Raw genomic sequence first — 27240 nt, forward strand, 5'->3', positions numbered from 1 at the left:
ATATCTAAAGCTCACACCTGGGGACACACCAAATGCTGATCTGTGCAGAGCTGTGGCCCCGTGCCTGTGAGAGGTCAGTTTAGAGGGATGATCTCTCAGAGGAGAGAGGATGATAGTGTCCCTGCAAAAGGGATCTGCAGTCATTGAAGTAGAGATTGTTCCTCTCAGTAGATAATCTTCATTCTGACTAGTCTTGAACTTGTTAAAATCAGTGACAGGATTGCAGTGGGCTTAAACTGATTTAGAATTTTGCCCACCATATTTGAAAAATGTAAGATTGAGCCTCAGTAAATTTTCCTCCCATTTAAAAAAACATATTAGCAGAAATATACAAACCCCTCAGAAATACTCTGTTCTTCAGAAGACTTTATATGGTAGATGACAATTCAAAATAGACCTATTCTGGTATGTTATTAGCATATAACTGGGCACTTGCTCTGGGAAGATAAAGAGCTGTGCAACCTTGCACTTCTGGAGCCATCTGTTTTCAAACCACATTATATTTGATAAATTCAATAAGAATTCATAAGGAATTTGAAGCTTCTATCAGATCATCTAGAAGAAAAAAAAAGAAACAATCACAAAAAACTTGGAACTGAGTACATTTTTTTATTCTAAACAAAAATTTGTCTGATACTAGGCTTACTTCTTATTTAAAATGGCCTTGGGAAACTGATCTGAATTCTGCTACAGGTAAATAACTGTAAGTTTCAAAATCACAAGACAGCCATCTTAAGGACATATCTTGGATAGAAGGACATATGAGGAACAAAATAATTACATATAAATTTAATCTAGGGTAGTTTATGTTCATGACGCAACAGATGAGGCAGTATGAAACTATACTGGTGGGGTAGAAAGCTTATTTAAATACATTTGAATAACTTACTTCCTGAAGTCTGGATAAAAATAGGACAGAGTGTGTGTGGGCTATATTACTGAGACATGTTCCCATTCAAAACAGACATATTTCATCAGTTTTTCCTTTCAATAATCCAATTGTCAGTTTTATAGTCCATAAAAAAAAAAATGTGCAGAAGGGATAGGAAATGACTTTCATACATATCCTGACTGCTGAGTTGCTCTGTTTCATTACATTGCCCTGCAGATGACTGACAGCTCTGTAATCAACTTCAGACTGCATTTAGTGGTTCCACATCCCATTCTCTCATTAATTATTGAAGGCATTTTTCTCTGTTGCACGTCGGGTCACTGTATCCACTGTGCTTATATTTGCATCTCCTGAGCAACGGAGGAGTTGTTGTTGAATAGGGAATCAGTCATCACATGCACACACACAAGAAAAGATGAAGAGGAAGAAAAGTAACATAAAAGAACCATAAAAGTGTTTGCAAGAGGCCTGGAGCAGCTCCACTGCTACCTGTGAGGTCTCAGCACACTGTGTTCAGAAACAAACCGGTCGCTTACAAGAGAGGTTCTTGTTTTGCAAATGCTTTTTGTTTTATTCTAAACAGAATAGTTTTTGGGTTTTGTTTTTGGGAGTTTTTTTACTGTTAATGGTGCTGTTCACCCATTTCTTGCTATCTGCTTAATTGGACAGTGCAGAAGAAAAAGAAATATTCCTGAGAACCTGCATGTACAAATAGCATCAGAGTAAAATTAGTGCCCTCTAAATGCCATATGTACTTAAGATTATATTTTTTTCTGAAATATTCAGTTAATGCTAAAAAATGCCATGTTCAGAGTTCTTTCTTGGAAGACCAGGTGACTGATCAATTAAATATGCCTATAGAAATAGGTCAGGTACACATCTTCTCATCCACTCCTTCTCTTGGCAGCTCTGTGCCAAGGTAATATATAGCCTTCTTTGCCAGGCTATAGGTGCCCAGCTAACATATAATAATATAAAAGGATCACAGAATCACAGAATGGTTTGGGTTGCAAGAAACATTGACGATCATCTCATTGCAACCCCCCTGCCACAGGGAGGTCTTTCACTGGACCAGGTTGCTCCAAGACCCATTCAGCCTGGCTTTAACACTTCCAGGAATGGGGCATTCACAACTCCTTTGAGCAACCTGTTCCAGTGTCTCACCACCCTCAGAGTAAAGAATTTCTTCTTTATGACTAATCTAAACCTAATTTGTTTCATTTTAATGCCATGTCACCACACCCCTTGTAAAAAGTCCCTCTCCAGCTCTCTTGTAGCCCCTTTAGGTTCTGGAAGGTGGTCTAAGGTCTCCCTGAAGGTGCTCTAAGGCCTTCTGTGCTCCAGGCTGAACAACCCCACCTCTCTCAGCCTGGCTCCATGGGAGAGGTGCTCCAACCCTCTGAGCATCTTCATGTCCCTCATCTGCACTTGCTCCAACAAGTCCATGTCCTTATGTTGGGATCCCAGAGCTGGATGCAGCAGCTGACTTTTTCTTAATTCACAGTATCATAGAATGGCATGTTTGGGTTGGATGAGGCATATGGATACGATTGGATATGGTTTATGCTAAACCATAAACTGAAAATCTCATATCTACTTACAATTAGTTTCAAAAATAGCAGGCTAAATCACCTACTCACCCATCTCCCAATTCCTACTCCTAAGCTCTCCGACTGTATCCTTCCTAAGTACCCACCTGCCTGCATTGACGTGATAATAATTTCACAGTGCACCAATATCCTACCTATGAAATAGAAAAAACCACCAATTTCTGACCTCATGGGCATGTTCCATGTGCAACTGTCCATGCTTAGGAGAAAACAGAAATTTCATTTAAAAGATAATGCTGAGGTTTCAAAATTGACTTGTTTATAAAAAAGAATAAAATTTAAAAAACTCTGATGAAACAAAAGTCAGGGGAAAATGTCTGTCTAAATATTAGAAAGTTTGATTTTTTGTTTTAAATAAAATAATTACTTTAGAAAATGAAACAGAAGAAGGAGCTGATTATGTGTGTTTCATGTTAAAATATTGAGACTTCCAGGCACTCCAATTTTAGTGCAAACCAAAAAGGGCCACAGTATTGACATAAATATGTACAGTAGACTATTTTGGTAAGTTTTTTCTAATGAATGTTTTTTCTAACTTTAGTAAATGAATAGGGACATAACCCAAGATTTATAAGATCTTAATTCCATATTTTTGCATATTGCCAAGGGAACACAACTGGGAGGGACTTCTGATGTTACTGAAGGCAGTTCCTTCTCATATTAGCCACAGCACTGTGTATCTCGACAATGGAAAACATAAATAACCAATCTGGAAATTTCTTTTAAGGGTACATCCCAAAAATTGAGACTGTTGATACACGTCTTCAGGGGCAGGACTGGTGTCTAAACAACTGAACTGAACACACTGTAATGAACAATACTTGACAATACTTGGAAAGATAAATTATTCATCTCTAGAGGATGAACAAACTGAATATTTTTTAAAAATTGGATATTTTTTCATGATGTATGAGAATGGCTGAATTTGTGTATAAGCAAATACTGAAGGCTTTGAAGAAAGTGCAGAATTTGATCTATGATTAATAACTTGAATCAGATGAAAAACACTTTCAGCAGGCTTTTGAACATAATAAAATAGTGTTATTAGAAAGGTACCACGTAGTGGGACTAAATGTATGAACATAAAATTTATTCATGAGTTCAGCTGAAGTAAGAAATACCATAATTTCACTAACACTGGGAAGAAGAACAGGCTTTCTTAATGTTACAAACTGTGGAAAAACAGCTATTATATGTGAAATCATTTCAATGCATCTTGCTGCACAAACCAATACTGCTGCTAAAAGAAGGCATTGTTTTACATGTAAATAAGTTTTTAAACACTTCAAGTAGCAGACTCACAAACACAGATCTCTGTAATATTTATTCCAGGTGACATTTTTAGCCATTAAAATTGTTTCTCTTGAAATATGTATGGAATATTTTCTCATGCTAGAAACAAAAATATTGAAGTTAATATCAAGAACAATTTTTTAAAGTTTCTTCATAGTCAGTAAAATGTCAATAACTGTTCAAAAATGAGGTTAAGATGGAATAAAATATCCATTTTCTTTTCCTCTCAAAAAGAAACATTCTTACAAGGATAATATGCTAGTGCTTTTGTGTTTCTTCACCACTTGGCTTATAATTAACTAAAAGATTAACTTAGATATAATTACATAATGGCACAGAATGAACATAATAAATGAGAAGGCTTTGCTAATCTTACTCTCTCTTACTGCTATCCCAATGATCACATTAAAGAAAAAAAGCACCTAAAAAGTTCTCAGTTACATTTGTTGGAACTTAGGTTAATTAGCACATGGGATATCTTCATGTCAAAATCATATTCCCTTCTTGAAAATCTTTACTAATTACTTTCTTTATAGATTTCATATGCTTTAAAAAAACCCAGTGGCCTGTAGACCAAGGAATGTGGATTCTAATTGAACAGCTCCATGAAAGGATTCATGAGGATAGAGCTGATATTTGAAGACAAGGTAAGATTTGGCTTTTAAAAATAGACGAAAGAGAAAGGATTTTCAGAAGAATGCCTAGTAGAAGACATTATTTTGTGTGGATTCTCTGCTCAGTAATAGTCAGAAATTTTCATTGAAGATTTCTGGGACAGCAAGAAGAATCCATAAGTGCTCTGTGACATCACCTGTACTATCTCACCTCCAATATGAAAAACTCCTTCAGCATAAGAGAAAAAAAATTATCATCCATATCATAATATCACATCCCTGACAACCATCATCTTCCCCATCATAAAGATAATGACTCTGCCAGCCCTTTTACTAATATTGAGAAACTCATCAAAAATAGTAATAATATTTCTTCTAATTTCCTATATAAATGTAATTGAGTTCAGATTATACATAATAGCTCCTGTGCTAATATAATATTTTCAGTTTAAATAATCCTTAATTTTTTCTCCAGAGTTGTGCGCTACATTTTCATTGAATGCTCTCTAGGAAGGCTGGAATTATCTCATCTGAGTTGTCTCAGGATCACATTTGTCATATTTAAGGATGCACCATGCTGGTGGCCCATAGACAATGTGTTTCCAGCTGATCCACTGATTACTTTCCCCCACTCTGTTATTTCCAGCTTACAAACACATAGCTGGAATCAGCTTTTTCTGTAAGCCTCAATGCATAACCTTGCATTTCACTTTGTTACAGCTCATCCCCTTCCCACTGTTCAGCTTTCCATGTCATTTCAGTCTCCTTATACAATATTCTAACAGCTGACTGGTGCCAAGACTGAGTAACAGAATATAACTAATAATGTTGTTATAAAGATTATTTTTTATGGACAAGTTCCAAAAATCACATAATCAAACCTGACAGACTGATTTTCACCTCTTTGAATATGCAGAATAGCAGAGGTCTATGAGCAGGAGCTTCACACAACTCTAGCCAGAAAACCAGCCTCTTCTTCTCTTTGAAATGGGACATTTATGGAGACCAGACTGAACTTTTGAGAATGCTGCTTTCCACACAGATTCCCAAAATACAGTTATGTGTGAAGCATATATGCACATACCTGTGTCCTGTTCTTTCAGGTAAGCTTACAGCAACCTGCATGTACCTATTTTAGGGTACCCAAGTTTTGACATGCTATGGGTCTTTCGACCCCACATTTCACTTCTACATTTCCAAATATAAACCAGACAAAATTGTAAGTGGTTGAATATAGTTCAGTATTTCTGTACTGGAAATAAAAGCTTGTTTTGTCTCTTCTATTCTAATCCAAACCTCTTTTCCATAAAGCTGGTACTCCCACAGTAGTTAGAGGAGAAGGAGGGAGAAGAGGGACAACCATCATCCCTTTTCCTCATGAGTAGAAGTTAATTTTTACATGCTGATGTAGGTAGAAATACTCTACTCAGTAACATTCTACTTTTTTTTTTCCTACCTGTATGTTCAGAGCATCTAAGAAAGTTGCCTATAGAGAGAGGTTGTGGATCTGTTTCATCAACTGGAAATGAAAACTTTTAAGGTTTGTTCTCATTTAAATTCTGCATCTTCTTCAGCTAATATTAAGAATGCACAAAAAGAAAAGCAATATTGTCTTCATGTAACAACATACAGATGAATAATCTGGTCCTCCAGGTGAATAGGATTTGAGACTGGGAATTTATCAACAGTACTAGGAAAATGGCGTTTTTTATTTAAGGCAAATTTCTAGTTATAAGGATGAACTGTAGAAAAGAAATGACAATGAAACCGTCACTGTCCGGAAACTGAAACGGGTGCAAGAAAATTGCACGGATGAAACAACAAGTGAAACAAAACTAGTTTGCATGACAGGCACAAATATCAATTCATCTGCCTGTGCAGGCAGCAGCATTTTCTTGGTCACCTAGTGCGAAAAGTGATTTTTATCAGAAAACATCAAACATCAAAACCCAGATAACAATCCATTCAGGTATTTGACACAACTGAGCAGCATCATTATTGTTATTTGCTGTGTATGGCAACTCAGGTAGAGAGACCTGTAACAAATAAGGAAGTTATGGGTTCTTTAAACTACAGATATTAGTCCAGTCTTTGGGTCACCTTTTCTCATACTGAAGGCTAAAATAAAGGACAGGGAATTTTCTCATTCAGAATAAGTCTGGAATTGTGTCAGATTAGTGATGAAAGGCTGTTCCATGGTCAGCTTTCTGTCTATTTCTGAAGGAGGATGATAGGTGAGATGGTGGGCACCAGCTAGAGATGGTAGGTAGAATTAAGCCCAGAGTTATCTTTACAGCCTCGGGAGGAAAACAGACATTTACACACACAATGTGCACGTCAGATTTAATCTCATCCTAAAGCAGGTTTCTAAATTGATCAGATTAATCATGCATTATTTTGCATATTTCCTTTTATGGACTATAAAAGGTAGCTGTGGTAATAAACTCAGATATAAATATTGAAGTTGCTGCAGGCTAAAATTAGTGAGATGAAACACACCCAGGAAGACAAATGTGCTCTCAAAGACCTAGAAATGCTCTATTTAAAACAAACCCAAAACAAAATCAGTATTTATTTCCACTCAGAGTTTATAGTTTTGGTATAAAACAAGGGCACCCATATCCTTTCAGTATCCTTAAAGCATTTTAAATATGCATGCTGTGAGTATTTTAACATATTCATCTTCAGTGGACTAGTGAGTTCAGATTTCTTTTTCAAGTTTCAATGTTTTCCTCACCCCTACCACCCCTATGACTTTTCTAGTTATTTTCAAATACCATTGCTTCTATCTTCAAATATATAAAAACCATGGAAACATAAATCTTGACAGGATCTCAAGAGAGAATGTATTAATCTGTCCCCTAGATATGAGATAAGATGGGTATATCTTAACCATTTCTGTCAGATACTTTTCTGAAAACATTTTCTTAAAAAAATCCAGTGGGGTAGATTTTACATCTTCCTTGGGTAATCTGTTCCAGTGCTTTACTCACTGGTAATCTGAACATGTTTCTTACTACACATTTGCAAGTTAAACTAATTCGTTTTTCCCTTATCTCCTGTGGATATAGAAAGCAATTAATCATCACCTTTTTTATAATACAATTTAACATATTAAAGATAGCCAACCTGTCTCAGTCTCTGTCTTCCCTTCTGTAGACAAAAGGAATTAAAGTTTTTCAACCTTTCCTATAATTCATGCCTTATAAACTTTTTTCTCTTACTGTTTCTCCTTCAAACTTTCTGGGCTATGTCTATCTTCGACTACAGTGAAACTTAAGATTTTACAATGTAACAGTGGTAGTTGAACTTTAATCATTATTTCCCATATCTTACTTCTCACATGGTCTTAATGAATCCCAGAATGAGATTCACCAGTTTTGAGGTATCGTCTCTCTGTTGACTTTCTTTCTCCTCAGAATGTACTATCAGTCCCAGGTCTCGTGTGGCACATTGCTGCCTTGTGAGCTATCCCTCATTTTGTAGTTACACATATGATTTCTTCTTCAGGGTGCAGTGCCTTTTACTTCTCATTATTGAATTTCCTCTTGTTAGATTTCATCTTATTTCCCCAGTTTCTCAAGATCATTTTGAATTTTAATGCTGCCTTGCAGGTTGCTTGTGACCTCCCTCCTGGCCCTGCTTGAATTCATCAGTGCCTCACAGATTAGAAAGGAAACTGATAATATTACTAAGCTAATCAGTGTGTGAAATGGAAAGTTTAAAGCAATGGTAGAGAGTGAAAAACACTGCTGATATTAGTTGGGAATAAATGCCTTGTGGGTAGCTGCCAGTTAGGAGATATCAACTCTTACATGATGCTTCTCCTGACACTGCATATTTTGAGAATATTTAGTACCTGCTTAGCAAAATGATGATTTGCAAACAGAGCATAACTTTCAAGTCTCTAATTCTTTTATTTCATGTATGTGTGCTGAGAACTTGTGTCAGCCTTCTATGTGCCAAAATGACGGGTTTGTCTCAACTGGATGAGTATCCTGGGATGGGAGGCCACTTGGCATGTGTAAAAATGTGTGTTGGTGTCACACCAAAGGAAAAAAAAAAAAAACAGTAACACATTTTCTAGGACAAAGCTATAAAGCTATGCAGGTCAGAAGGCAATGAAAGTTGACTATTTCAGCAGGACAACTGCAGCATCTGAGATACTGATAACATTGGTGGGAGGCACATAGACAACATACCAATGTCTGCAGCCCAAGATCTGCACAACACACCTCCCATATTTTATCAAGGATTATACACAGACTGCAAGTTTTCCCATTTTAAGATGTGGAATGCAAACTGCAGTGCAGCTAGGAGCAAAGTTTCCATACAAATTTAACATAAAGCAATCAACTAAAGAGTGCATGTTGCCTGACTGAAGGAGATAACAAAAAAGAAAAAGGATATTAAAAGGGATAAAGAATGTATTAATTATATGTAAATCTGTAGATTACATCTTTTAATTTGGAAATTGTCTTCTGTATTGGGAACAGTGGGTCAGGGATTCTGGAGCTCCTGAGAGCCTGTAGTCAGATGGTGGGTGTGAGATAGCAAAAATCAACAGACATGAAATGCAGACTCTGGAAGGTGCATCCAAAAAATATTAAAAAACCTAAAAACCAATAAATCTATTCTGTATTCCTTTACCTAAGTCATTAAAGGAAATACTGATCAGGAACCACCTTACAGGTATACAGGAAATATACAGATATACCTGAAATATCTTCATAGCCTAGCAATGAATCACTAACTGTGGTGTGAGGATGTTTTTTACTCAGCTGATAGTGACTCTGTCTCATCTTTTCATACCAAATACTTAAGCAGCTCTTCTCTGCCTGTCAGAATTAAATCAAGAATGGTTATTCAATAACTTCTTTCATCTTCTAAAGAAAAGGTTAATCTTAATAAATTTTTAGTGACATATTTCTATCATTTTTCAAAAGATATATGAAATTCAGATCCTTCATGCCACCATGCATAGCTTTTTTTTGTAATTGTTTAAAAACTTTCAATATTTCCCTCTTACTAGGCAGTCTGCAGCATACTCCATACATCTGTTTTTCTCCTTTTACATTTATTCAGAAATACTACATCTTTTCAATTTTGCAGTCACTTCTTCATGAATGAGAGCAAAAATAAACTCTTTTAATATGAGGAAAAATTAGGTCTTAAATTTCCCTCAGATATTAATTCTTTTTGTGTAAACACTCCAGTTTTACGACTCGCTCTAATCTGTCTCTTAAATGATAATACACAATTTTTATGGCGTTTCAAGATTTCAAATTTTTCCAATATCCTCCTGTTATCTGAATATTCCTGTAGAGATGCCTCAACTGCTCATTAGGCAACTCTCATTTTCCTCCAGCAGTTTTCAGCTAGCTTCCATGCTTTTAACATCCTCGTTACACAATCTTTACCAAGATGATTAATTGTGATGCTTTTAGGTACTCTTCCCTTGTTTTATCAGCTGTACATCCTATGCTCCTCATAGACTTTCCTCAATGAGCAGGAAGATCTGGGTCAGAAACTTTCTGTGACTTCCATAAGAAAATCTTCCATAAGTAACTCTAAAAGGCTCTTGCCTGACTGTATAAGCCCATACCGTTGTATGAATTTGGGGGAACAGACAGAAGCACCTCTTGTTATTCTGATGTCTGTTACAGTGCAGATACTGCAACACACGTATCAGACAACGAGGCCCATGGGAAAGAAATACATATGGACTGATTCTTGGTAGATGTTTCAGAGATGTTTATTTCCCCAGCCGCATGGCCGGGCTCTGCCGAGGAACTGCTCCATCACGGGACCCGAGGGTCCTTGCCCACGCAGGGGAACACAAAACAACCAATGGGGAACGAGGCTGACCAGGGGCAGGGAAACCCCGTGTCTCCCCTCAGGGCCCCTCTCCCAGGACTACATGGCAGGGGGAGGGCCCCAACATTTCACCCATTTATTTTTAATGAAAAGGGATTTAAAACTTAACATTGAAAACAACTGGATAAACATGAGATAACAAGGACAGTTTCAAAACAAAACAAGCCACCCTCCTGAGTCTTTAAATGTCCAAACAGATTCTCTGGAACATCTTAGGGCTGACAGAAGGGAGACAGGACTCTCCGGGCATGCTTTGTGGGGAAACTGAGGCAGGAGAGGGTTTAATTTCTTCCCTCCCTCTTTTCATCCCCCCCTCAGCATCGGAGAGGAGTTGTAGGGAAAGGGAATTGTATAGGGAAGCCATGGGGTGAAAAACCGATTAAGAATAAACTGGGGATGGGGTAAATTTAGGAAAGGGTTCATATTGGGTATAGGGTAAAAGGGGAAAGTAGGTTGTGGGTAGGGAAGTTGCTGGAATGGATATTGTTTATAATTTTGTGCATAACGGCTGCCTTTGACTGGAATACCCCCAGGCCCAGTAACATTCGCTGCTTGTAAACCCTTCTTTCCTTGCACTATATCAAATTGTACAACTTCCCCATCTCCTACACTTTGCAGGTAATTTTTAGGGTTATTCCTTTTAATGGCAGTTCTATGGATGAATAAATCTCCCCCTGTATCATCTCGTGTTATAAATCCATAGTTGTTTTTGACATTGTACCATTTCACAGTTCCTGTGATTTCGTTGCTACAACTTCTCCTATCACATGCTTGTGTGTCTGTCGTGGGTGCCGGTCCCGCGTGGCCGCTGCCTCGCCGACTCCGACATCTCGGTCAGGCCCCCGCGTTGCGGCTGCTCCGCGCTCTCCGAGCGGCCCCGCTCCGGCGCCTGTCTGGGCTCTGCGCGGCCCCGCGCTGCCATCGCCGCTGACTCCGTGGCCTGTGAGTGGTTCCACTCCACAAACTCCACGCTGCTTTGAGTGTGGCCCCATTCCGGCTCGGCACTGTGCTGCTTCTCGTGTCGCTATGGAAACCATCGCTTCTTGCTCTACAGGGCTCTCTGAGCTGTGTGCTCAGAGTGGGATTCCATGCCGACCCCCGGTTCCTGGCTGCTCCTGGGGGCCGCCTCTCTGCTGCACGTGGCCCGCGGCGCCTGCGGTGTTGCTCCCTCACTTGTGGTCGAATGGCCGGGGTCCCCGAGACAAGGATGGGGTCTGCAATAAGGCGTATGCTCCCGAGGGGGCCGGGCGCATCCAGCGCAGGCACCTCCGCCGGCACGGCTGCAGTCACGCGCTCCTGGGATGGCCACCGCGCGGTCTCGGCCACAGGATTATAGCCATCCTCTGCTCTAGGGGTAATGGGACCATACAAATGGTCCTGAAGAGCTTTGCTGATTACAAGGGATGCACGGAGAGGTTCTATCACTAGTGCATGTTCTGTTTGATCCTTTATCTCACACAAGATCTCGGACCAAAACCACCTGTGATTAGTTCCAGGAGGATTAATATCAAAAGTAAGTCTTGAGAAATAAAAAAGAAATTTTTGAAAAGCCAGTTAAAAAAATGTTCTAGATGTCCCAGAACAAACACTTTCTTGTTTTGTTGTTCAAGGATTCTTTTAACTTCTAGATACATTTCTTTCTGTGGCTCAGAGAGCCACATTTCCCGCGATTCTTCCATAGTCCAGACAGAATATCCAAACCAAGGCGAGAAGAGAGAGATCTAGAGTGGTTTTTACTCACGAATTTTCTGTCCTTAGGGATCGGTGTCTCCCCGGAATCTTCACCATATGTTACAGTGTGGATACTGCAACACGCGTATCAGACAATGAGGCCCGTGGAAAAGAAATATAAGGACAGATTCTTGGTAGATGTTTCAGAGATGTTTATTTCTCCAGCCACATGGCCGGAGCTCTGCCAAGGAGCTGCAGCAATCACGAGACCTGAGGGTCCTTGACCGCACAGGGGAACACAAAACAACCAATGGGGAACGAGGTTGACAAGGGGCAGGGAAACCCTGTGCCTCCCCCCCAGGGCCCCTCTCCCAGGGCTACATGGCAGGGAGAGGGCCCCAACAGATATCCTCACCTTTGTTCTCAGAAATTCGTAGCTACTTCTAATTGTCTTAGGGTCACTAATACCAATGTGGATAAGAAGCTTAGAGTAGCACTGATTTATTCAAGGTTTTGCAAGATCTTGAAGGTCATCAAATTCAGATGCTTGGGCATGTCACAGCAGATTCTATTTGCAATTAAAATAGTGAGAATAACAAGAAGATTAATTGCTTTCTGTGGAGGTATTACAGATCCATATCAATGTAATTGAGCTCATAATCTGGCCTGTTGACAGGTGAATTCATTTATAAGGAGTGATTTCATTGTTACTGTTCTTGCAACAGTGCTTTCAAAAAAATGTAGTTCTTGATCTATTCTCACATTTCAAATACATTAAAAATATGCATAAAATAATTTCTCCTAAAATATATGCTTAGTTAATTTCCCTTCATCTCAAATAAAAAGATTGCTTCTCTCTCCTTCATCTTCTTGTCAATATGCAATTAATAGGTGGAAATGAATGTATTCTCACAGATGTCAGTGCTGATATTGGTAAGTATGGATGAGTGTCTCCTAGCACAGTGGTGAACCTGGGCAAACTGCTTGATTTCTGCAGCCAGGCTGCATCTGGTAATGGATGTAGTTCAGCTGTCAATATCTTGTACCATGAAGCCATGCTGGGGAGGAAAAAGTTAAGTCCCATGGTGCAAGTATTTCCAGCCTCTGTGACCTTTCTGCCTGCACTGTTCAATGTCAAAGGGCAGCATTCTTGGCATCCCAGTGTGAGCTTCCACAGTCACATATGAATCCAATGTTACACTGGGAAATCCCTGGACTCTGCAGTTATTGGTTCAGCTCTGGCAGCAAGAGAGGTAAACAACATAGTTAAAGCCTGTGCTAAACTTTACATGTACCAGCAATATCATAACTTCAGAGAAAACTGTAATCTTACAAAATGACAGTACTTAAAATTACTGACCCAGAGTGGAGTCTTCTTATATGAGGCTTCTTACCTGTGCCCACACCCATTCATGAGGGTCTTCACTGCTGTGAACTCGGTATGGACAAAGTCCAAGAGTCCTGGTATGGTGTTGGTAGGTAAAGTGATATCACCTTGAATTGAGCCATCACTGGAGAAATTATCTCACTTTCAGATCAAGGGTGCAGCAAAACACACAAATGTTGTTGTTGTTACAGAACAATAACATATAATATCAAACACAAAAGAAGGTTGTTCCCAGGTGCTGGAGAATCATTTGCCTTAATTACTGTCTTTGACTGAAGCCCCTTAAAAACTGATTGCTTTAACTGAAATTTGTAGAAATAACATACATTAGGCAGGGAAAAAAGATTTTTTTTTTTGTTTTACACCTCTGTTGTGTCTAAAATAACCACAGTTACACTATCTATTGGTAAATGAATGCTTCTTTTGGTGAGTACAAGAGAACAGAGGGTATGCAGTTAAAACAAAACCAAATGTAAAAGCACTCTTTATTATGCATAAAGATTTTTAAAAACTAAAACATATTTCCTCTATCCCCTCCCAAAAGCACTGCTAGCAATTTCACTTTATAGCAAAGTACATCAGAGGTAAGTTATTACGTAAAGAAGCAAATCTCCAACTATAAAGACTTTATAGTGGTATCAAGACTAAACTATTTGTGTAAGCTTGAATCTTGGCCAGCAGATGAAAACTATAACTCCAAGGTCACAAACCTTTCCAATGCACCCAAGGGGAAAGAGGTAGCTTCAAGTCTGTCATAAATGAAATTGTAAATCTCTTTAGAGTAGCAATTCTGAGGAGGATTTGCATTCTTCTGGATTTTTGTACTTAGAAAGTTCATCCTCTGATTTTCTGTTTTCCCAATTTAGCAAAACATTCCTTTATTCACTCTATTGGGAAACTGTCCAAATAAGGCTAAACAAATGATGCGTCTTTTATTTTATCCGTGTAGCAAACTGACTTTATCCTGCATGTCCCAAATTTCCGTTTAAATATTTTAAAATATCCAAGTTAGAATAATGTTATCAAGATATAAATTTTAAGACAGGATATGAGAGGATGGGACCCTTAGTCCCATAAATGACTGCAGGAAACTGTAGGTATGGGAAGCCTATTGAAATAAATGACGTGAAGTGGTAAACTCCACATGACAAAATTTCTCATTTATGTCTGTCATTGCTCTACATGACCTTCATGCTACTGAAGGCTCCTAAGCTTTACTGCAATTGCAATATTTATATCATGTTCTTTGGAAAATATTTGGAAAATATACTTTTTTTCCTTCAAAAATCCTCTTTTGTACATCGGCATATTGTCTCACTTCAAGCTTCGGAAAAATCCTAGCTCCTAACTGAGTGCTTGCGTAACAATTTAGGAGTCCAGAAGAAGACTAGGAGCATAGATATTAATTGTATCTGATTTTTTATGCTATTGATATGCCATCTCAAAATGGCAAACATGGAAATATTTGACATATCCTACGATATTCCCTACAGCTGCTGCTCTAAGAGGTGTGGTCTTCCTAAAGGTCCCTATAACATTTTCAAAGACTGTGGAAATATTTCAGATACCATGATATCATAAGGGGGTTTTGCAGAAGATACATTAGGTGGATAGCTGATTTTGAAGTCTTACTTTAAAAAGTCAAGAAGGTTAAAAGAACTACTCCATTTTCTCTAAACTAGATATATTTGGCCAGTTGCATTTCTTAACAGGCTCCACTCATCATACCAAGAGATCTTCTTTATCTGTAACGAGATCTTAAGCACTTAAATCACACTTGGACAACTACAGAGAGACACTTAAATGTGAGTGGCTTAATCTGAGTCTCACTCTAACTGTCAGATGCTGAGGTGAGTAAGGTTTTTGATTCTTTCTCCCACTAGTCTCAAAAGCCAGCTGATAAAATTTGGTCAGTTTGAAAATACTGGATTTCAGTTTGGGACCAAAACCAACTGCACGGCTCAGTTTTAAGTGTGATGATCCCCTATGATTAAACACTGATTTTATGATATGTTCATTACTAAAATGTTTTTAGGACCAGAATTGCTAGAAATGTAATAGAAATAGTGTTGTAGCAGTGACATTGTAGAACCAGGTTTTCTAGGGAGAGGTAACATATTGCTTTAGCCCTAAATGTCTTTCATGGTTAGAAAAATGGAAGCCCTGGGAAGACCTGTTTTAATGTGTTTCTAGATGAAAAGCACCGTGACAATAATGTGTCAGATGGTGTGGTTTGGGGGTTTCTGTTAATTTTGGAGTTTTTTAACAAAGTTCTGACTAGAGAACTACTTGTGGTGCCTCTAAGGGCCGTTTTTTCAAGACTTGCAACGTAAGTCTAGGGATCTTGGTGGCTAAGAAAAATGTTTTGTTTCTTTTATCATCAAACTGTGTTTTTATAGATTGCTTGAGGTAGTTTAACAATGCATACTTTAGGAACATTATTTCTGCCTAGGCTTCACTGAGAGCATGCAAATGCTGTTTTTGAACTTGCCTTTAGCTCATTATGCATTTTAATGCAAATTTGCAATGGAGAAGGTTTTGGTTTTTCTCAATTAGGTTTATAGAACTTCAGTCTGATTTAAACCTATCCTAAAATACATGACATAGCACCCAAGTGATTTAAACCAATGGTTTAGTTCACTGTATAAACGCTGTACTTAGATGAGCTACCCACAGGAATTCCTCCATAAGAAGGAGCATCTTATGGAGTTGAAGAAATGGAAAAGCTGAGCTTGAGAGGCTTTAATGCATTCCTACTTATAAGTGCTATTTACATTATTATGCAGTCAGCTTTTGCAGTTTGTACAGTGTGATCCACTCCAGTTTGGGAAACTGCAAAGGCAGGATCTGACCTCAAGCCCATATACCCATAGGATAATATACCCATTATCCTTTCTCTGCAGCATGGCTAAAGAAACTTCAGCCCTCTCACCCCCAACCTCCACCCTCTCAGTAGAGCAGAATATTTTCACTTCCTTTGTCCTTCTCTCTTTAGACAGAACTGCTCTTATCCTTTCCTACAGCCATCTGCCCAACAGCTAAATGAGGTGCCAGTTACTAAAATTTCCCAGCACCTTCACTTCCCCACAGCAGCAGCCTGTCTTCCTCTTCTTCCTTTCTTGCAACCATCCTGCTCATGAATCTTCCTATTATTCTCTTCTATCAGGAGCAATACTTTCCCTTGTGCCCTTAAATGCAAGGAAGGACGTACAATCAAACATGGTTCTACCAAGGGAAGCCAAGCGCCTGCCATAGGGAAGATGAGGAGGAAGGGAACAGGGGATATGACAGATGCCAGCCCAGCAGGAGTGACCAAAGCAGCCACTACTCATAACAAGGGTCACTGCTCACCAGCAGAAGCTGTCATCTCCTCCTCTCCCATTCTCCTGAGATTATCTCAGATGGTCAGAGCATGGTGCTAACAACACCAGGGTAGTGGGTTCAACCCCTGTATGGGCCATTCCCTTAAAAACTGGACTTGATGATCCTCGTGGGTTGCTTCCAACTTAGAATCTTCTGTAATTCTCACACAAGCAATAGCAGTAGTCTGGCTGTTTCTGGATAGATGAGAAAGATACAGAAATTACCTATTTAGACAGAAGTTGTTGTTGCAATAATCACCATCCTATGCTTATGAAAGAAAAAGCTTTGGGCTCTACAGAAACATTTTGTAGGCCAAGTCTACCTGTAGAGTGGTATTTGGATTGCACTTTCTTTCTGTATTGCTTGCCCTAGAGAGCTGTATGAGTTGCTTGTCCTCACTTTCTGTCTTGATTAATATCCAAATAAAACATATCTGTATAGACAGAGATGTCTGAGTTAGTGACAACCACTCCCTGTCTCCATGGTCAGGTACTTCAGAAGGGATGGCTTTGCAGGGAGGCTGACAAAAGCACAAGAACAAACTGGTGCTTGGTAAAGAAGTGGTCACAAACTGAATACCTTAGGGAAGGAATAATTTCTTTGGTTTTTCCCTTAAGAAAACATTCTGTTAGCAGATACCAGATGCTCTTGTCACATTTACATGGATGTATGGTACACCTCAGGGTGTCAAAGAATGGGATACATTCATAGAAGGAGTGTGTCGTGCTCTTAGTCCTGTGTTCTACCAAGTGTCCACCAAAATCATTCTGCCTGCATAGCTATTTGTGTTTTACTGAATTTTTACTGATTGGAATTATTATGATGCTGGCTATTGTCTGTGGCAAAACTGGAAGAGAGATGTATTTGTCCTGACTCTCAGCTGCAGCTATCAAAATCTCTTCCCTTTGTTAAATGTTGAAGTGATCCAGGATGGATTGCTCTGATGAACACTGTCCACTTGACACCATGAATTATCATTATCCATAGAAGCAAGAGATTGTATTGATCAAACATGGCTTCTGTGCCTCAAGTTGTAAAATCTGATTTACCACCTCACCCTTGACAATATCTTACTTAAAATCCCTTGCCAGTCTGACATTTAATATCCTTTAAATGAAAGAGCATTTAACTTGAAGAGGATGCATTGAACCACAAATTTGCAAAAGAGACCAAACTGGAAATTGCAAGATGTGGGCTTGCTGACTGATTTCTTACCAGTGTCTGGAGAAGTTAGTCCTAAATGGTCTTCACATGTAAATATTTCTGCCTCTTTTTTTTTCTCTTTAGGAAAACAGCTACATAGGAGCTCACAGGGCATGCTAAGGGACGGATTAATTTCTCATCCATATTACTTTTTTGAAGGAATGATTTTGGGGCAACCCAGCTTCTGGGTGAGAATTCATGAGCATGTTTTCTTCCTTCAGTAATATATGTTCTCAGCTTCTTATTCTATCAATTATCACATCAGTTCTGGGACATCAAGCAGAAAAGTCTTTCCCGAGAGGGTTTGGTTCAATTCATCTGTGTTCATGCCAAGACTGTCCAGGATTTTGCAAAAACATTTATTCTAGTGTTTTTTATGGGGCTACTATATCTGTGAGGTCTTTCAAAATATCAGAAGGATTGATCTGGGAGGAGTGTGATTCCAATTTCACAGTAGCCCAAACACTTGCTACAAAATACTCTCTGCATAAGTGATTTCATCAGGATTATGCCCCAAACCAGAAAAAAGAACTTCACTTTTAGAGAGTAAAAAGATGAATTCTACTGAGAGCAACCCCAATACAGTTTTATATGCTTGTGTATTTCATGGCTCCTAAAATACATCTGTTTCTATTTTTGTAGGACAGACCTTTCTTTTTAGCTTGAACCAACTTCGAGCCAACCAAAATAAGCTGCAAAGCAGAACAATTAATTTGAGATCTTCTCCCCAAGTGATAATAAAATATTTTGGAGTTTGCTTAGCACTTTAGGCACATTCATTTATTTGTCTCTGCAACTGTGCCTAAGCAGGACAGGAGTCATGCCACCCGAAGGGCAGCAAGTGTTATTGTTATCTCACAGTTATTTTATCCACCCTGTGCTCTTTTAGGGAGTACAGCTGTAGCTGACCCTTCCCAGCCTGTAATATGCAGTTTTTCTACTGCAGCCAACCATCCTGCAAGTGCTATTTGTAGTTGAGAGGGGTGTTTATTTTTCAGTAAAAGACAAATTTTTATAGGTAAATTTCCCCTGTCCTGAAGGCAGGTTTCTTACTTTCGATACAAATTAGTTATTGTGCACAGTCTGTTCTTTCAGACCTTTCCTGAAATGGGTCAGAAGCCTTTGGGGGTCTTTGGTGGTCTTGTTTTCCCTTACAGACCATGCCCACTTCTTGGCCTCATTCCTGCACTTGTGCTGTACAGTGTTGTGCTTTTCTCCAGGATCTAGAACAGGGATGTTTATCTCAGAAAAGTGCTGCCCTATGTCCACACAGCCCTCTTCTCCAGCCACACCTTGTTCTTTCCAACAGGGTGTTATTACCAGCAATCCTTGGTTATTACCAATCCCCCTTGTTCATTATTACCAGCAATCCTTGGTTGGCTCCACAGCCATCAGACACTGGTGCTTGAGACATACACATTCGCCCCTTATCTTTTGGGATTCTACATCTTTATAACTGAGACTCCTGAAAGAGTTCTGCTGGAACTGACAAGCCTCATGCCAAGCCAGGGCTGCCCTGATGAGGAGAGAGTTTTGAGCTGGATCTGGTCTGCTCTTATTTCCCACAGAAATGCAGGATAGCCTGCAGAGAAGAGCCTGGCTTGGGAAGAGCAGAGAAGATTTTTAGCTTTTGAAGGCTATGTTAAAAGCAATCAGCTCCTCAAAGAGAAATGATTCAGTTATTCAGGTAGTGCTGTTCTCCCGGGTAACCAGCTCGTTCCCTGGTGGGCAGCACCAATTCACACATTTATATTTTTTATTCTAGATTGCACAAAGTAGGGAGCCAGGTTACCCACAAAAGGCTGCCTCCCCAATCATCAAAATTTTACACTATTTAAATATTTTAACAAACAAAGGCATCAGCATTCACTGGTTACATGTTGCATAACTTTTTCATTAATTAATACTCAAATCTGTGTTTGCCAGTTATACCTCTTGCTAGTCCACATGTGCAGTTCTTCCTTCTCCTTGAGTCTGAGGTCTGTGTTAAATAGGTAGCCAAAGAGTCGGTGGTCATGGTCTCCCATTGCTGGAATCACCTTTCCCCCAGTAACTGTTCAGTTCTGATGATTTCACTCCATGTGGCAATTGTCCAGACAGCCCATTCATCTTGGGATTGTCTTCCCTTTTCCTTAAAACAAAAGATTAGCCAAGGTTACAACATGAACAGTGCAATTTTATAATCCTAACTGTCCATCTATAGCTACTGATTAACATCTAAAAAGAAATTGCAAAATTTGATTCCAATCTTGAGAGGCTCAAATCTTGAAGGGCTTGATATCAGTGACACTGAGATACAGAGAGCACAGGCCACTTGATATCCTTTTACAATCATGTAAGTTGTCTCTTTTCCTCTAAGGTAGATCAAGACTATAAAAATCTTAAGCAACTTTTTTACCAGTTTTGGTTATACACTTTAATTAAGTACAAATTACTCCTGGTTCCTACAATTGTGTTTCTAAAGCATCCAAAGCAGTACCTATAAATACTTAACTATGGAATATTTCATAGGCACTTGAGGCTGGCGAGAATGCACTCTTAGGTCATGTATATTTAGTGCTGGGCACTGTTTTTGATGCATTTTTGTCATCAAAATGGCGAGTGCTCTCTGTGATCATTATCACAATTAAAGCAAAGCAGTCTCTCAGTTAATCTTTCTAAGATAACTTTTCAGATAAGAAAACAAATCAAAATAAAGAGGGGAGGGAAAAGATAAATAGCACACCAAACCACGAGTTGATGCAAAAGTTTTATTGTATTCCCAGGGCTGCAGGTGCCCCAGAGACTGTCTCTCAGCCAGAGCCTTCTGGAGGGGGCTTGTGCTGAGCCCCCCTTCAGCTGTGGGGACACCTGGAAAAGGTGGTGGCACGGGGGGGCCCAGCTGGCTGTGCTGGGTGACCCCTACTATGACCTTATCTGCTTCTTCACATGCAGCAAAACAACTGACTGCAGCTGCACGCATTTACCCTAAACACTCATTTTGCCTCTTCTTCTCCTCCAGAGGACACCCGTGCTCTGGCGCTTTTACGTGGAGACAGGGCTTTCACAGCTTCTCCCAACTGCTTCAAAAAGCTCTTGGCTGCCACCAGTTCTGCTCCTTCCAGATGCTGCAGAATATCCATGGCTCCTGACTTATCTCTTCTTAGAGCAGCCTTCTTCCTGCTTTTCCTGACACCTGACATGATGGTATGCCTGCCCTAATAAGACTTTTTAAATTATTGTATTCTTCAGTTAGGGACCCTTTAGTTGCCTAGAGGAAGATAAATCTTCATCATTCAATATCTGAATGATTGTACCTCAAACATGCTTCAGCAGCCTGGCTCTAGCAGACATTTCTTTTGTTCAAACCCTTTCAGTTATCAAAAACCCATCCAACAAATAAACAACTAAACCAAAACTCTTTTATGTTACTTAGTACGATTCAAAGCAATATATTATTATTATTATTAGCCATGCATTACTCAGATTCATAAGAAATAAAGCACGAAGAGAAAAACATTTATTTAATGAGGGAATGAAAGCTGAGAGCTCTTTAAGTGCCACAAACATCAACAACCTTAAATTGCTAAACCGAAGGGAAAACACATTTGATGAATGACTCCAGCTAAGAATTTACTTTCACAGAATTTGACAGCCCTAGAAAACAAGGCATAGTCCCATAGGAAACAGGTCATCCTTAAAACACACAGAATACAAGCCACAATATTTCTGCCAATGGAAGTGAGCCCAGGTATACCTTCCTGGAAGGTCCAGAAAAGAGTAATTATAATGAGAAAAGGTGAAAGGCAGCTGAAGTATTTTATTCTGGAAGGAGGGATGGAATATGAGAGTGACTATGGAACCATGAATGGGATAGGGTGATGCATAGGGAATGCTGACTGATTATCTGTTTCTCCATAGCTCATAAAATGAGACATCCATTAAAACAACCAAGTAAAATATTTGTGAAGTGCCTTTGATCCAGAATAGGTGAGGTGCCACTTTTAAGCTTTTCAGGCTTTACTGGTGGTTTTTACTGAGGCAAACATCACTACATTTGCAATAATTTAAAATCATAGAATATCCTGAGTTGGAAGGGACCCATAAGGATCATCAAATCCGTCTTACGGTCCTGCACAGGACAGTCCCAGAATTCATTCCATAGGTCTGAGAACATTGTCCAAATGCTTCCTGGACTCTGGCAGGCTTGATGCCATGATTGCTTCCCTGGGAACCCTCTTCCAATGTCCAAACACCCTCTGGGTGAAGAGCCTTTTTCCTAATATCCAACCTAAACCTCCCCAACACAACTTCATGCTGTTTCCTCAGGTCCTGTTACTGCTCACCAGACAGACCAGTTTTTCCTTAAGTCTGTGATATTGTTCACTCCTGAGACAAATACTGTGCTGGGGAATTCCTGACTAGGAAACCCTTTCATCTACTCTGCAAGGGGCAGAGAATAACAGAAAAATTAAATATGGAAGATATATGAGATGAACGGACCAAATCCTTGAATAATTATTGCATCAGAAGCAGGGAATTAACACATAGCTAAAGTTAATGAAATAAACACGTGGATATTTAAATATTAAGTCACAGAGAAATTTAAATACTTAGCAAAGGCCAGAAAAAATACCTTCAGAAGTGCCAGGAGTATGAAATCCTAGTTTGCTACTTTAAATGCAACTTCATTCCATCTCTAGTTTTCAGCCCATTACTAACTACAACTATTCAAGAAGCAGGAGACTTCCAATCACAGACAGTGGAAATCTAAATCTTCTAAGCATGTTTATGTTTTTCTCAAAGGGAACAACAAACCCATGAAAAACATTGTCCAAAATAACAGAGTTCAAACAAGGACTGGACAACCATGTGGACAATGCGAACTAAATGAGCTGACATGGCTACAAGATAACCACTAATGGAAAATGTTATCAAGGAATTTTCCTCATGGGCCTTCTTTTATCTCTCTTTGAAACACATGAAAAGTGCTACTGGCTGAGAAAAAATATTCACCTGGCTCAGTATGACAATTCCTAAGTTGCTAGTAGTCATAAAGATAACACTTTATGAGAGTTTTATCGACCCAATGTGTGGCTTGTTTTTCAAGCCTTCCCTTGCTTTTATTGTCCCTGACAATGTAGCTTTTTTTTTATATAAAATCCAAGTGAGGGATGAGAAATTCCCACATCTGACGTGTTCTTCACATTCTTTCAACTTCATAGCTTTTTCTTCTGAAGAATGTCAGTATGAGCATCTTTAGGTAGAAGATTTCAATGCATTTTCTGATTTCAGTCACTCAGCAGAGAATACAAAAACTTCTACATGAATGTGACTATAATTAATAGAAGGACAACAGGATATTTAAACCTATGGCTCCATTCTCTATAAATTCTTTCTTTTGTGTCAGCTCCAGAGCATTATTCTTTTCCTTTTCTTTCCTTATTTCTCTCAGTGTAGTACACATTTGTGCTCATTTTGAGTATTTAATTCTTATTCTCAGTTACTTAGGTTCACCTTTTGTGTTTACAAAAGGTTTTACCTTTTGTAAATTTTGCTTTAATGAAAGTAGCAGTGATCAACTGCTCATTCTGCACATGGGGCTTGCAGAGCTATAGTACAACTTTTTCCACTCTGTCCTTTCCACACGCTTCTGCTTGTAGACCCAGTTTCTAAGAACTGGCTTTGTTAGTCATGTTTGGTCACTCAGGTTTGAACTTCTTTCATGAGCTCAAATGTGTTCTACAGGGAATCATTAATTGTGCATCAAAGACATCCACAGTTTCTTGCTTCCTTAAACCTTTGTTCCTTATTGGATGTAATTAAATTCCTTGAAAAATAGCAAAGTCAAAGAGAATTAGAAATAGTTCAAAACAGGCAAGTCCTCTCTGATTTCACAGATGCAAACCACCCTGGTGGTTTCCTCAGATAGGAGAAGGAAAGGAGGGACAGCAGTTCACACTGAGACAACAGATAAAATAAGCAAGGAACGAGAACAGAGTCTGAGAGCATCTATTAGTTGGCATACAACTGGTATCTATTTTTTTTTTTTTAACTGACTACAAGGATTTTAATTCTGGAAATGTTTATAGTTTATCATTATCATCAAATTTTTTATATCATATATACATTATAACAGCACAGCCTGATGTATCCCTGCCTCTAAGCAGAGAGATAAGCAGAGAGTATTTCTACTCCTTCATAAGTAGATTGGGAGTCAACACAGGGTGATGCCAAAATGAACTTAAAAGTCAGACCGAGGGCAGACACTGCCATATGTTACAAACCAACGTTATGCCATAGCTGGCAGAATTGTCGGAAATGTAATTGCTAAAAATTATTAATGGATAACTGCTGGGTTATACCCATTTCTGATGCAGATGCTGTTTGCAGTGAAAGATAGCCAGGGACTGAAAAACGAAATTCAGAGGGGAGTATAAATATGTCTTCTTTGATGTGCTACACCTGCCCAGCCCTTATAATGAAAAGATTCATTGCAATTTAAAGATTGACTCTTAGGAAAATGTAAATAAGCAGTAAAGGTCTTTTCCCTTAGCTTTCCAATCTCAATGATTTATTGCTAAAACCTCTTCCATTTTTCAGAGTGATTTAATTGTTTTCTTTTTGATATGGACATGGAAAGATATCTTTAAAAGAAACTTAAAACTTTCAAAAAACTTTCTCTTTCAAATAAAATAAAAAGCAGAAACTACAGTGAATAAATAAAATGAAGCAAATAAATATTTTAAGTGGTATTGTTCAACACAAGTGATGATTTCCTGGAGACGGGAAAACAACTTTTGTCTTGCAGGCACAAATTTTGAGTTATCTTTTGACAGTCAGTATTTCTGTTCTGGTCTGGTTTGTGACTGAAGAAATTCATGTCTATGTGAGAGATAAGGAAAATATGATTGCCTTAAATATGCACATATTCAGGTACTGAAGAAGGTCCTTGAATCATCAGTCTGAAGGGTCTGCATGAAGGAGGCAGTTTGTATCTGATGTTCTGTGCTTGACTTGGTCCACCCTGAGATGTCACAGCTAAACTTGTGCATGTGCTGTCAGGTGGTTTTGGTATTGATCAGTAAAGAACAGGAAACCACATCACGTTCCCAAGAGGAAAAAGGAGCTGGGTAAATCAGATTTAAGAATTACATTACATTCTGGGCTTTCCTTCGCTGGTAGAAACTCCATTTTACCCTATAGTGGATTTTCATTCCCAGACCTCATTTGGCTCATATTAGCACAATCTCTGTAATGCAAAATAGTGTGGCTGGGCATTCCCTGTTCTTTTGGGTTTTTGTTTGTTTGTTTGTACTGGGCATGCATCTGCAGCAATAACATTTTTCCTATATCACTCTTTTCTTTTGGTGATCAATTTTTTCCTATTAATTGTGATAATTTTGTTAGCTGCTGCTTCTTCTCTTAATATCTCTATATGAAGCTCTGTCCTAACTGCCTCTAATGTTATTAATTTTATTTCTTGTCTTGATAGGAAAAAATGGATCTTATAAACAATGCAAGCTGTTCCTAAGAACTTAAAGTAATTACATTTGTGTCTGCAGATAACAGTCCCATTTAACAAAATGCCCAGACTGTGGATGTTAGCAAATGAACAGTGAGCTTCAAGGAGCATAGTGCAAGTAGTACTGGAAATTATATTTTATAAAGAATTATTTTAAAAAATTTAAATGTCCCTTAAAAAAACCTTTGGGCCTCTTTTGTGGTTATGCTTCTTATTTTTATATTAACTCATAAATAACTGAAAAGAACATTTCAGTAAATTCTATACAGCAATATCCCTTGCTGATGGCCTGTAAGAATTGATTTTGCTTACTAAGCACAATGACAAATATACATATTTCATGCTGCCTAATTCATGTGGGTACAGATTTAAAACAATAAACTCTGCATACCACCTGCTTCAGAAACACAGAGGAAAACATAAATTAAATCCAAATTTGAGCATCTACCAAGGTAGAAGGCAACTACCACTGTACCTGTGCTTTGCAGTTGTTCATGCTAACACCTGACACCTGGTTTTTAAATTACTTAATATTTTAGTGGTGGTTGTGGTGGTGTTTCAAACACACAGAATCCTAAACTCAGTTGTGGTATAAATGGATGCAGTACAATTATTCACCTGCATAGTCTGTAAACTCTGTCTGGAAGTGGGATTGACTCCTTGTCCAAACTCACACACAAAAAGGGAGAACAGAAGGGTGGAAGCAAGGATGAAGTTAGGAAAGTTACAGTCCAAACTGGATTGAATCTGGCTAGGGATATAAGAGACAACATGAAGGACTTCTTAAAGTGCATAGATAATAAAATGCATGGCTGGTTAAAGGAGTAGAACATCTCACCTGTGAGGAAAGGCTGAGAGAGCTGTACTGTTTAGCCAGGAGAGGAGAAACCTCAGAGGGATCCTATAACATATATAAATAACAAATGGGAGGGAGCAAAGAGGGTGGAGCCAGGCTTGTCTTGGTTCTGCCCAGTGACAGGACCAGTTGCTGTAAGGGTGACTGAGGCAGAATTCTGACCTCACTGAAATCAGTAGAGCCTTGGTTTATGTTCAGTGGGATTAAAATTTGGCCCTTAAAAATTGTGATTTAAAGTCCCTTTAAGTCAATGGGGAGACTCCTATTGACTTCTATAGATCCATAACAATCTGTAGACAAACAGCTGTGCTTCATCCTCAAAATAATTTAATCAGAGAAAAATGGGAACTTGACTAGGTGACCTGAAAGAAAACGTCTGCCTCAAGTAAAAGCAGCTTTCATAATTTCTCTAGCTCCTTGTACTTGAGAATTTTATGGGGGCAAAAATCTCTTTGCCTGACATTCTACAGATGGGCATAAAGATGTGGATTAGAATAAAGTTCCATTTGTGCAGTTCTGTAAAGCAGGCTCTGCATGAGAAATTGTTTCAATGCAGTGATTTAGGTGCAATCCCTTTTTAATTGTATAGCCTTTTAATTACATCTGTGCTACACCTTGGGGAAATGCAATGGGGACTGATAAGGAATCTTGTTTCCAAAGTCAGAGGAGGATTAAAAAAAAAGTGGCTTGCATCAAGCGAAGAGTTCTGCAGATGCAATTAATTGGTAGATAAGAAACCCGTGGCTGTTTCCTTCTTAAGCTAAATAATATTAGGTCTTTAAAAGTTTCTTTTTTGTGTGAATCATCTGTATCCTTTATAAATCTCATGAGCACCCCAGTACCCACAAATATTTATTCTCAGCTTTGATTATTTGTGCTTGATGTCAATGATGTTGAAATATTTTTTCTCATTGTTACATCAATAAAATGTTTCAGAGATACAGATAAAGGCCATTTTCTTGTGTGTTTG

At 38.7% G+C, this 27240-nt stretch overlaps 1 long non-coding RNA gene across 2 annotated transcripts; it reads right to left on the minus strand.

The window, feature by feature from the left end:
- Positions 1–16311: 16311 nt before the first annotated feature.
- On the minus strand, positions 16312–26289 carry LOC138104543 (uncharacterized). 2 transcript variants are annotated; one of them, XR_011148110.1, is made up of 4 exons: positions 26253–26289; positions 20877–21160; positions 19843–20041; positions 16312–16901 (listed from the first exon to the last, which is right to left on the minus strand). It is a non-coding gene; the product is annotated as an uncharacterized lncRNA (long non-coding RNA). The 2 variants fall into 2 exon arrangements; XR_011148109.1 differs by lacking the exon at positions 16312–16901 and having other exon boundaries at positions 19585–20041.
- Positions 26290–27240: the final 951 nt, after the last annotated feature.

This window comes from Aphelocoma coerulescens, chromosome 1A (genome assembly GCF_041296385.1).
Source record: "Aphelocoma coerulescens isolate FSJ_1873_10779 chromosome 1A, UR_Acoe_1.0, whole genome shotgun sequence".
Taxonomy (NCBI): domain Eukaryota; kingdom Metazoa; phylum Chordata; class Aves; order Passeriformes; family Corvidae; genus Aphelocoma; species Aphelocoma coerulescens.